This window comes from Myotis daubentonii, chromosome 16, assembly GCF_963259705.1.
Source record: "Myotis daubentonii chromosome 16, mMyoDau2.1, whole genome shotgun sequence".
NCBI lineage: Eukaryota > Metazoa > Chordata > Mammalia > Chiroptera > Vespertilionidae > Myotis > Myotis daubentonii.
The window spans coordinates 25,753,331-25,763,988 of record NC_081855.1 but is presented as its reverse complement, the minus strand read 5'-3'; the positions used below and the strand labels follow the sequence as shown (position 1 = coordinate 25,763,988).

The window sequence follows — 10,658 nt, the reverse complement described above, 5'->3', positions numbered from 1 at the left end:
GTGACCTTGAGCGAGTTGCTTCACCTCTCCGTGCCTCAGTTTCCTCATCTGTAAAGTAAGGATAATGATAGTAGCTGCCTCAATGGATGGTGATGAGGATTAAATGAGGTAGTATTTGTAAAATAGAACAGTGACTGCCACTTAACCAGCATTTATAAGCATATGTTAAATAAATGTGTTCAAAACTAGTAGAAGGAAATTGTGCATACAGTAGGGGGTCCAATAAAAGCTTACAGAGTGAATGGAGTGAGACACAACTCTGAGAGCAGGCCAGTCTACTGTCTCTAGACTCACACCCCCTCCCCCCCTCCCCCCCTTCCCCAGCCACTCCATCTCTCTGGGTTGGTCCCCCCTGGCCTTCATCCATTGTTTAGGAACTGTTTCCCAGGAAGCTGGCAGCTGGGTAGAGATGAGTGTGCCCCTCCACCCATGATTAAGATGGCACTGCCCTAGAAGGCATCATTCAAGCAGCATCTTTTCCTACAAACTGACAAAGCCTTAGGGTGGATCCTGGGGGGCTGTTAAGGCGCTTCTGGAATAAATGATCTATGTGTTTCACGATCATCTGGTTGGTAATTTAGGTCTGGTTTATCCCCAGCCTGTGACTTTTCACGCTTCTCAAGCTGTATAAAAATGAACTGCAATCAGGCTGATCTATAGATAGACAGTTCCTGTTTCTGAGCATCCTGAATGAGGGTGGGTGTGTTTATACATTTGCATAAAGCTGATGGATGTAGAAGGCATGTGTGTGTGTGTGTGTGTGTGTGTGTGTGTGTGTGTGTGTGTGTTTAAAGAGGGGGTAGGGCATTCTTTCAGAAATGGTGCCAGAAAAGGTGAAAAGAATGGAGGTGAAAATAGGGAAGAATCACAGCTTTTCCAAATGAAAAGGAGGGAATGAATAAATACAAGATAAAGGTTATCAATTCTTTCTCTGTAAGGAACAAATGAGATCGTTTAAAAAAAACACACAACTGACTAACAGGTGAATGTGAGGAGCAGAGGAAGGAGTGTGTGAACCGACTTTCCTGTCTGCCTCCTCCCTGCCCTTTTCCTGTAGATACATAAGCGGAAGATGTACTCAGCTCTGTTTTCTATGTTCAGGGATGTTTAGATATGCAAATGAGCACAGCTTGCTAATGAGCTGAGGGTGATTACACTGCGGGAGCTGCCAGCCCGGGCAGAACAATAGGTAAAGGGAAGCCAGGTGTCTGCAAAGCGGAGAATGGGTTATACTGAGCAAACCTACCCCCCACCCCTCCCCTTCCCCACCCCTGCCTCAGTGCCATGGATCTGTCTGCAAAAATGAAATGTTGGGTCAGGTTCTTCCTGATGTTCCTTCTAGCTCCCAGATTCTAAATCAAATGAGTGAAGATGAGAAGACGTGGGAGACCAGGTAAGACCTGGGTGTTGTCAGGGAACTGCCCTAGAGGCCACTGGACGTAACCAAGAGCAGGAAGGGTGGGTGGGCAGCCTGTGGGACACGCAGCCTCCTCAGGTGGCACGCACCACCTGGCAAGTGCAGTGGAATTGGGACCCATGCAGGAGACGTGGGACCCTGTGGAGTGGGCAGGTCACTTTGTAAGCATTTGATTGAAAGATGCTGATTGGGAACCTGCATGCTTTTCAGAAGTCAGGGCAACGCTTTCCTATGGGAAGCAGGAAGTAAAAGAGTCTGGCCTGGATGTCTAGGATGCGATGCTCAGTATTTCTTAAAAGGGTGTGGCTTCGTCATTGTACAGAACTGAATTTGTTGAGCCAGTTCCACCCACCCCGTTTTACCTATAAACCCTGGCTGATGAGGTGCACATCTAACCTTTCCCTACTGATAAGATAGAGGACTTGGCCCGTCACACATCACTGTCCTGACAAACACTTGAGGGTTACCTGGCAGAGGAGGCAATGACGAAAGAATCTTATGAATACTTTTGTTTTGCTCAGGCAGATGCCCGGCCTGGACATCCTGGGTTTGGAGAAGTGGTACAAACCCAGCCAGCTCAAACAGGATCTGCAGTGCACTTTCTGAATGGTTGTTCTGCGAGCCACAAAATAGGACACTGTCATTTCCTGTCGGCCTCCGGCTGTCTGTGACACCCAAATAAAGAAGCATGGGCTTTTCTCCCAAAATGAGATGTCTCTGCCCGAACTTTTATAGATTCCAATGAAAGCCTTGAAGCTGTCTCAAAGCAGCTCAAGTCTTTGTTAAGTCCCCTCAAATCCCCTCCATCTGCTGTGTGCCTGAATGGCTCCAGGATGAGGACATGTCCCTAACCTTCTATTAAGGGCACTCAACTTTGCACCATGTCACCACAGCATCACTCAACCCTGTCTATAAATATGGATGTTATGCTAACAGGACATTGCTAATTTAATGGCAGTGGAGTACAGGCTTGTGTGCTGCACACATACACAACAATGGTATTGAAAATGTAATGAGAGTTTAATAAATGGTAATTTGCTCCTCCTCGCTGCTGCCTCTGTCGGGGTCGGGACAGATGAAATAGACGGGGGCCCTTCCAGAAAGTGAAATGTAGGTAGCGGGTCTGCCATAGCAACTTAATTTTGATTCTAATATTGCCCAGGATTGAAGTGAATGCTCATTTACCTATAGATCCTCTTCCCTGAAAAAAATACTTCATGGGGAATATGAGTGAAGGAAACAATTAGATCTGAAATATTTATCACTGAGACCAAATTTTAACTAGGGCAACAGAATGAAGAGGCCAGGGCTCCAGAGACAAAGTGAAGGTGAGACTTAAAACAATTATCTGGATCATTCAGGGAGGGCGGGAAAATCATCTCTTTTTTTTCTTTCTTTCTTTTTTTTTTCTTTTCTTTTTTTTTTTTTTTTTTGCTTGAATGAGTGTCTGAATTATCTGAATAATTGTTCCCACCCTCCTTTTTGGTCTGATGGTGAAGAGCTGGCCAAGGGATCCAATAACAAAGAATGGAAATTGTGATATGTGGAGAGAGAGGACAGGAACCTTGGTTAAGCCTGGCCCCCTCAAGGGGGTGATAGACAGAGACTAGTCCAGTCAGGAACTGGGGGTTCCTTGGAGCTAGTGGCAAGGAAGTAAGCAAAACTGAAAATCACATGGAAAAACAAGGTCCAACCAACCAGAAACGCAGCCTGAAGGGAAGTGGATTTGGCGTGTGAAGCCAGGAAGATGGAACAAAACATAACCAGAAGCTACGTGCGTTTCTAGGAAGAGTAAAGTAATTGCTTGCACCAAGGGTTCTCCAACCTGCTGCACATCACAGCCACCTGCTGAGCTTCTAAATGCAGAACCTTGGGCTCCACTGGCAGACCAAGAGAAGTGGGATTTCCTGGGGCAGGGGTGAATGTGACTTTACTGGGAAACAGCCTTTGTAGCTGGGATTACGGTAAAGATCTTAAGATCATTCTAGATTTAGGATGGACTCTAGATCCAATGAGAAGGAGAGAGAGATTTGAGACAAAGAGACACGGGAAAAGCCATGTGAAGACAGAGTTAGAGACTGAAGTTATATAGATATAAGCTGAGGAACATCAAAGATAGCTTAAAACAACAAATATTTATTAGATAACTCAGTTTCAAAGGGTTAGGAGCCAGGAGTGGCTTAGCTGGATCATTCTGGTCCAGGGTCTCTCATGAAGTTGCAGTCAAATGTCAGCTGGGGCTGCAGCCACCTGCAGGCTTGGCTGGGGCTGGAGGGTCTACTTCTGAGATGGTTCCCTCACACGGCTGGTGGCAGGAGGCCTTAGCTCTTCATCAGGTGGCCATCTTCATAGCCAGAGCCACAGAAGCTGGAAGAGAGGCATGGAAAGGATTCACCTTCAGAACATCCAGAAGGTCCAGCTGCCAGCATCTTCATTTTAAACTTCTGGCCTCCAGAACTATGAAACAATACGTGTTTGTTGTTCTATCCCCACCCCACTCCCCAGCTTGCAGTAATTTGTTATGGCAGCCTCAGGAAAAAAATACATACCTCCCTTCAGAGGTCCCTGGTTCATCTTAACCCCCAACTTCTGCAGTAGAGTGAGAGAGGGAATTATAAAATTATAATTATAGGCCATATATATAGCACCTAGCTGGTTTGGCTCAGTGAGTAGAGTATCGGCCTGCGGACTGAAGGGTCCCAGGTTCGGTTCCGGTCAAGAGCACATGCCCGGGTTGCCGGCTCAATCCCCAATGGGGAGTGTGCAGGAGGCAGCCAATCAATGATTCTCTCTCATCATTGATGTTTCTCTCTCCCTTTCCCTTCCACTCTGAAATCAATAAAAATATGTATATATATATATATATTTTTTAAAGCCATTATCATTTACCAAGCACACCTTTATCTCATTTGGGTCGACCCACAACCTTGTAATGTTACGTTCTTTCATAGGTAAGGCAGTATTATTATCCTTTATCATTCTTCTTCTTCTTTTTAACAGCTGAGGGAAAGGGCCCAGAAAGTGTAAGTGATTTGTCCAAGCTCCCTCCATTGGGTGGCATAGAGCCCAGAATTTGGGTCTCTAGATTCCAAATCCTGACCTCTTTAGTCCACAAGAGGAAGAATACAAGGACACTAGTAAAGTCTCCTCGTTCACTGCTATGTAGGTACTTGGGAGGTTTGGAGGTTGGGAGAGCAGGAAGGTGAGATCAAGCTTAATACCCTTCTGCCTTGCTCAGAATTACAATAGACCTTGGATAACAAGTATCTCCTATAAATTGCAGCCGTAAAGTCTAACTTAAACATTTAAGTGACACCTTCATATCCTTAACGATGCTATAAAGGAAATCCTGGTGTGATTTATAAAGCTCTTAAAATAAATGTTTCTACTCAAATAAACATTGCTACCTCTCAGTATTTGTTTACTTGCATAATATAAGCACAAACTTACCTGAGTATGCGGATGGGCGCTATACACAAATGAACTGGTGTGCACATGTCTTGAGGGTGCTTTCCTCTGAAGAGGTGATTTTTCAGCCTTGAAGACTTCACCGTGCTTCTCAGTTTGAAGAAATGCCTCCGCGGCCTGACGCCACTCCATCCATGAATTTCACGTTACGCACAGAAAAGCACTTCTTAAAAGGCTCTCCCCGGCCTTTCCATGTGGTTCAGCTTATCAGCTGGACCTGGATCTTTACCATTTCTCATGTCACAGAAATGTCTGTAGGTCCTGGAGCACCAGAGGTTTTGGAGCAGGGGAGGGTGTGATCAGATTTATTAATCACATCTTTGAACCATGAGCTTTTGGGGCTTGATCAAAGGAGGAATAAACCCAGGCCCTGAATTTAATTCATCTTCAACATCACAGCTCTTTGATCTGCTACATTTGTTCATTATGTGAGAGAGAACATTTAAGAAGAAATTGAGTAGGTTTGAGATGATGCCCAGGGATCACAGGGCTCCGTGAAAGAGAATGGGAAAGAGTTTGCACCTGCCCATCTTATTCACTATGGCATCCTTAGTGTCTGTGTTGGGTGCCTGGCACACGGAGTGTGATGGAAATACGTGCAGAAGGAAGGGAGACAGAGGAAAAAGGGGAGGAAAGTCGAGGAAGAGAAAGGGAATTCTAAATAATCTAGGCCCAGCTTCAAGTCCTGATTCCACTACCTACTAGTTCTGTGACTTTGGAAAACTTTCTTTAATTTTTCTAATCTCCAGTTCCTCATTTTGAACTGAGAATAATACTAACTTCACATTATGAGTCTTACACAACACAGCTCATATAAAAATGCCTAGAACAGTATCTGATTAGGTGCTTTGTTCCCAGTATGTTTGTTGAATGAAAAAAAGAAGGAGGAAGGAAAGAATGTGGGGAGGGAGGGAGGGAGGGAGGAATGGAGGGAGGGAGGGAGGAGAGAAGGATGAGTGGTTATTTCCCAGTGCATGAATGGCCCTGGAGCTTGGGCACATAGAGTACGGCACATGGGACCAAGTTGATCACTTCCTGAGGGGTGTCAGTGGAACACTGCCTGCCTTCTTACTTTTGTGCCAGCTTTTCTCATTTACCATCCACACTTGGGGGGTTTATTCCATGGGAAGTGTAGCCAGTAACATGGCAGCTAGTCAAACAACACAGATAACAGCAGCTACGGCTGTACATGGGCAGCCTTTCAATAAAAAAGGAAGAATGGAGCAGTTGCAAACTTCCATTCAAAATCAATAATGATAAGTTACAAGTGACTGTGTGTACGGAGGACAAATAAGACATGGGCAGGAGGAGGGTGGGGAGCCAGCCCCCACTCTCTGTGCTAACTGTGGAACAGGGGTTCCAATCAGGCTGTGTACCAAAAGTCTACTTAGATTAAGTAAATAATTTAAAATTTTCAACTTAGAAAACAGTAGTTTAAGAGAATATTTTTTTCCTTCTTTTGTACCCAATATCTTTGGAACCTTTAAAATTGTATTACTTGGGATGTAAAAGTTTCAGCTGCTGTGGAAAACAGTTTGGTGGTTCCTCAAAAAGTTAAACATAGCCCGGCCAGTGTGGTTCAGTGGTTGAGCATTGACCATAAACCAGGAGGTCACCATTCTATTCCCAGTCAGGGCACATGCCCAGGATGCAGGCTCGATCCCCATTAGGAGATGTATAAGAGGCAGCCAATCGATGATTCTCATCATTGATATTTCTAACTCTCTCTCCCTTTCCCTTCCTCTCTGAAATCAATACGTGTGTGTGTGTGTGTGTGTGTGTGTGTGTGTGTGTTAAACATAGAATTACTATATGATAATTCAAAATAATTGAAAACAGATACTCAAACAATTATATGTACATGCATGTTCATAGCAGCACTATTCACAATAGCCAGATGTCCATCAACAGATGAATGGACAAAGAAATTGTGGTATATTCATATGATGGGATATTATTTGGTTATAACAAGGAAAGAAGTAGTGATGTGTGCCACAACATAGATGAACCTCAAAAACATTATGCCAGCCCCAACTGGTTTGGCTCGGTGGATAGAGCGTTGGCCTGTGGACTGAAGGATCCCAGGTTCGATTCTGGTCAAGGGCATGTACCTTGGTTGTGGGCACATCCTCAGTAGGGGGTGTGCAAGAGGCAACTGATTGATGTTTCTCTCTCATTGATGTTTCTGACTCTCTATCCCTCTCCCTTCCTCTCTGTAAAAAATCAATAAAATATATTTTTTTAAAAAAACATTATGCCAAGTGAAAGAAGCCAGACACAAAATATATATTGTATGATTCCAGTGATATGAAATCATATAAAATGAAATTAAATATCCAGAAGAGACACATCTATAGAGACAGAACAAAGACTGGTGGTTGCCAGAGACTGGCAGGAGGAGGCAATGGGGAGAAACTGCCTAGTGGGTAAGGAGCTTTATTTTGGCATAATGGTAATGTTTTGGAACTAGATAGAGTTGTTGGTTGCACAACATTGTGAATGTACTAAATGCCATACTGAATTGTTCACTTTTAAATGGCTAATTTCATGGTATGTAAATTTTACCTCAATGAATCATATTTTAAATTATATTAATGAATGTAACAGTTTTAATACATATACATGATAAGGAAAATTCCAATCCCACAGAGGGGTATAAATGAACAGAGGTCTCCTTCATGTACCTTACCTTCAGTCTCCCTGTAAGCAATTGCTAGAAGTTGTTGTGAATTTGTTCAGAGTATTTCAAGCATATATATATTTTTTTTTATACTTATATATATTATATTATATATCTTACTATAATACTATTCTATAGTGAAGAATGTTTGAAAAATACAATTTCATAGGCCTCAACCCAGATCTACTCAATGAGAATTTTCAAGGGTGGTCCCAGGAATCTGTGTTTACAAAGCTACCCCGGAGTTATGGATGTGCAGATGGTTGGTGAGGCTGGGCTGGTCAGACTGTGGCTTCCCTATCGTTCCTGAGTACCTAGGCCTCCTTGCCTTCGGATTGGTTGGTCTACTGGGGTCTTCTCTCAGGCCTTTAGTTCTCCTTCTCATATACTTCTCTGTGCTCACCAACTTCCAAAGACCACCTCCCGCCCTCCAAGCTTCTCTCAGGGTATTTCCAAGGGCCAGCATCTTAGAATCTGGATCTCTAGAATTCAATGGAATTCTCACCTTGACTTCATTGCTACCCATGGTTGCAAGACCAACTCACAAAAGACTGCTTGACAAACCAGGATGTTAATGTGTTTCAAAAATATCTGCCCCTACAGCAAGGCAGGTACTGAGTTAGGTGTTGGTTTGTTTTACAATAGCTCCCTCAGGGTAGATTTTATTAACCCCCATTTTACAGATAAGGAAGGCAACGGAAGCTTACAGAGGTTAAGGAACTTGCAGGCTAATGAGTGGAGCCAGTTGGACTCTGAAATCTATATTCTTTCCTTTATCCCGCACTATCCAAAACCTGTCAGTCATGATGGGAAGTGGGCCTTGCCAGGAACAGGAACAAGTAAGTCTATATCTGGGACACCTCTTCCTGCTAACAAGATGCCTGGGAACTAAATTTAATCTGAAGATGAACACAGAATGAGAGTCAAGGGCACAGAGCATCTGGAGGCATTGCCCACAAAACCACAGCACACTAACCTTGACCCACCACAGAAATCTCCTCTCTGGGAACCTGAGTATTGGGGTCTTCCCAACACAATGAACCCTCCCTTAGCAGAATGCCAAGTAAGTCTTGGGAGATTTCTGTTTGGGCTGTGTTCCCCCGAGGTACTGACCAGCACCATCAGTTGGAAAAACAGGCTCTGGAACCCACAAACGTAGGTTCAAAGCCCACCTTCTCCATTTATAAGCCATGTGACTCAAACACCATTTCTGCTACATCCTCCCAGGGGTTTCCATGCATAGTGAATGTGTGTAAGACTTACAGCCCACAGCCCAGTTATGGCTGGTTCCCTTCTCCCTCCTGCAGACACAGCTTTTCTCCAGCTACTTTTCTTTTGTCACACTCTAGTCCTGAGGTCTGTTTCCGGTCATGTTTCTGGGACTTGGGTAATTCTTAATCCTCTCCCTCCTGGCCCTCTCTCCCCTTTGCCCTCAATCCAAACAGGCATATGATCAGGTCCTGGCCCAGGCACTGGATGGATATAAAAAGGACATTGTCTTTGAAACTGGGAGCCTGGGTCCTACTTGGGGGAGGATTTCTACCTCTCACAGCTCCCTAAGCAGGCTCTGGGAGTCACATGAGGACCCGTGACCCTGCCTGGGCCAGATGGCTTTCCATCTCGTGGCAGACTGGACAAGCTCCTTGGGACAAAGCAGTTGCCCACTGCCTGACTCCCAGGCAACTCATAGCAGGCTTACCTTGCTCTCTTGGTGGCCATCTTCCTGCCAAAAGTTAGGTAGAATATTAATTCATAAATCAAGCCCCCTTTTTACTCATAATGGTTATCATTAATTCAGGGGCTCCTTATCATTGGCTTATATTCAACAGGTTGTGTCTCCTTAAGCTGTGGGCACAACTGATATCTATTGAGTGTTTACATCACACTAGGTGGATTCTACTTGAGTTATTTCATTGTGTCCTCATAACAATCTTACGAAGTGGGTACTGTTTCTATCCCCAGTCCAAAAACAATGACAATAACATACACACACACACACACACACACACACACACACAGTGGGGCCTTGACTTACAAATTTAATTCATTCCGAGACCTAGCTCTTTAAGGAGCTCGTTAACTCAAATTACTCTATCAACTCAATGCAAAAAATCGGCCGAGAGACAGCTGGTATCTCAAAAAACTCATTAGTCGGGACACTCATAAGTCAAGGCCTCACTGTGTGTGTATATATCCTATCTAATAAAAGAGAAACATGGTAATTAGCATACGACCGCCACCCTTCCCATTGGCTAATCAGGGCGATATGCAAATTAACTGCCAGCCAAGATGGTGGCCGGCAGCCAGGGAGCTTGAAACTAACATGAGGCTGGCTTGCTTCAGTTGCGGAGGACTCCAACGTTCCCCACCTGCCACTGCAGGCCTCTGAGCTGCAACTCTAAGCAACTATGTTACAAATATAGAAGCTAAACAAAACTCCAGAAACCTGCTTTAGTCCGTCGGGCTTCAGCCAGCAGGATCGCAACATTGTTTCAAATACAGAAGGTAAACAAAGGCCAGAAACCTGCTTTCAGCAGCGGAGGCCTAAGAGCTGGAGCCAAGCCTCAAAGCTAAAGCTGGCCCAGAATAAAAAAGAAAAAAGAAAAAAAGGAGCGGTTCGGAGCTTCAGTCACCCGCCAGCCTGAAAACAGCCCTCAGCCCCTCACCCAGACTGGCCAGGCACCCCAGTGGGGACCCCCACCCTGATCCAGGACACCCTTCAGGGCAAACCAGCCGGCCCCCACCGTGCACCAGGCCTCTATCCTATATAGTAAAAGGGTAATATGCCTCCCGGCACCGGGATCAGCGTGACAGGGGGTAGCGCCCAAACCCCCTGATCACCCTACAGCTCTGTGTGTGACAGGGGGCGGGGCCACAACCTCCCTATCCGCCCTGCTCTGTTCGTGACAGGGGAAGGCACCCCAACCCCCTGATCAGCCCTGCTCTGTGCCTGATAGGGGGAGCTCCCCAACCCCATGATCGCACTGTGGCTCTGTGTGTGACAGGGTGCGGCGCCCCAACCCCCTGATCGGCCCTGCTCTGTGTGTGACAGGAGGCAGCACCCCAAACCCCTGACCGGCCCTGCTCTGTGTT

At 45.3% G+C, this 10,658-nt stretch overlaps 1 long non-coding RNA gene across 1 annotated transcript; it reads right to left on the bottom strand.

Moving 5' to 3' along the window:
• Positions 1 to 3,584: 3,584 nt before the first annotated feature.
• Positions 3,585 to 9,545, bottom strand: LOC132218325 (uncharacterized). Its single transcript, XR_009449155.1, has 3 exons — positions 4,868 to 9,545; positions 3,967 to 4,006; positions 3,585 to 3,874 (listed from the first exon to the last, which is right to left on the bottom strand). It is a non-coding gene; the product is annotated as an uncharacterized LOC132218325 (long non-coding RNA).
• Between the last annotated feature and the right edge of the window lie 1,113 nt (positions 9,546 to 10,658).